This window comes from Alligator sinensis, unplaced genomic scaffold (assembly GCF_000455745.1).
Source record: "Alligator sinensis unplaced genomic scaffold, ASM45574v1 scaffold1295_1, whole genome shotgun sequence".
Lineage (NCBI taxonomy): Eukaryota > Metazoa > Chordata > Crocodylia > Alligatoridae > Alligator > Alligator sinensis.
The window spans coordinates 3,007,491-3,009,244 of NW_005841880.1; the positions used below are offsets into that span (position 1 = coordinate 3,007,491).

General features: G+C 56.9%; 1 protein-coding gene across 10 annotated transcripts in view; it reads left to right on the forward strand.

Moving 5' to 3' along the window:
- The window catches only part of PTPRS (protein tyrosine phosphatase, receptor type S), a 165,842-nt gene that overhangs the window by 123,583 nt on the left and 40,505 nt on the right, over positions 1-1,754 (forward strand). The window lies entirely within an intron of this gene.

The window sequence follows — 1,754 nt, forward strand, 5'->3', positions numbered from 1 at the left end:
GGGGGTCGGGTTCACGGGGGCTCAGCGTACTGGGCAGGGCAAGCAGCTCCCGGAGCCCCAAGGATCAAGTCTCACCTCCCTCCCCCAAGTGTTTCCTGCACCTGCCTGATCAGCCCGCGGCCTGCCCCGTCCGAGGGAAAAGCACGCCAGCCGGGATGCTCAGCGTGGTCCTGCGGGGGAGCAGCTGCTGGGCCCCTCGGCCAAGCGGAGCCTGCGCCGAGGGGAGTTTGCTGTAAGAGCCGGGAGGATTTGCCATGACGGTTTGTTCCCTTAAGTACCGGGACCGTCTCCAACTGGGCAGGAAAGGCAAAGAGAGGGAACAGCTTGAAATCCAAGTAGACTTGCAAACAGCCAAGCCGGGGAAGGGAACGCGGTGACAGCTGAAGCCGCCCACTCTCCCGTCCCCGTGGGGTTGTATCTGATGGCTGTACCCTGGCTCAGGACTCGGCACAGAGGGGAAGTACAGACAGCGCTGACCTTTTGCTAGACAAGTCTCCAGGACCTGGGCTCTGCCTGCCCTTCCAAACCTCCCCAGCCGGCTCTTTCCTTCCCTTTGCCTTAGTGTTTGTGGCAGAGCGGCTGCCAGCCCGCGCATGAAAGAAATGGGGTCGCGAGAGGATGCAGGGACCAAGCGGAGGAAAGGCAACATCTCTGTTCCCCAAACCGGTGCTTCTGCTGTCCCCCCTCTGCACCCACCATGTGCCTCTGGCCTGGGGGGCCGTGCCGTGCCCAGACATGGGACAGATGGTCCAGGACCTCCTTTCCCTGGCTCATCTCAAGACACCTCCACTGAATCGCATTTACCTCCCTCTCCCCTTTCGGGCAGCCGCTTTCTCTCCTTCTCATTTCCTTTCTCTGTTCCTCTTCTTGCCTTTCATTTCCCCCTTGCTCCTCCGCCCCCAGCAGCTGAGTACATTGACATCAGCCACCCCCTGGAAGTGTTATGAGCTCCCGCTGCTGGGATCAAAGGCCTTTGGTCAATATGGCATAATTAACCTGGACATCCCCCTAGGCCCCAAAGCCAACGCGGAGCCACAGCTGAATGAGCAGCACAGCCAGGAATCGAGTGCTGGCCTGGATGGGAAGCAGCAAGCGCAGGCTTTGTGGCTCGCATCCTCATCCCTTCCCTGGCACCTGGCCTCAACAAGTCCCGGGCTTTCACCGGCTCCCTTTCATCTGGGCTTTCCTGCCCGTTCGGAGGCAATCCCGGGCCTCGCGGGAACAACCCCTCTCCAGACATGGACCGCAAGCTTCATTCAGATCTGCTGCCTGGTCCTCGCAGCATCCCGTCCGTTTAGCCTGGCCGTCCCAGCATTGCCCCTTCCCTTCATCTCTGTCCCATCTGCCCCGCTTCCCTCCCTTATTCTCTTCTTCCTTAGTCTCTTCTTCTCTCCTGTAGCCTTTCCCCACTTCGCCCCTCTCTCTTCCCCTGCTGTCCCCATCTCTCCCTTTTGACTTTGCAGCACAGGTGCATCAATCACGGAGGGGACACGTTCTCCAGCAGAGCAGCTATTACCCAAAACTCAATTTCCCCCAACTCGAAATAGCTATTTTTTTTTCAAGTCTTTCAAATGGCTCTGTAACGTTCTTATCTCCTTCCACTCTTGAGTCAATATACCTTCTGAGAGGAGAAATTTCTTTCTTTATCATTCAGGGATAGGGGCTGAATTTAAATACTGTAATACATCCCGTTTTCTTCTTTAATGTCCAAACCAATTGCAAAATAAAACACTTTTCCCCGCTACTCTTTCCCC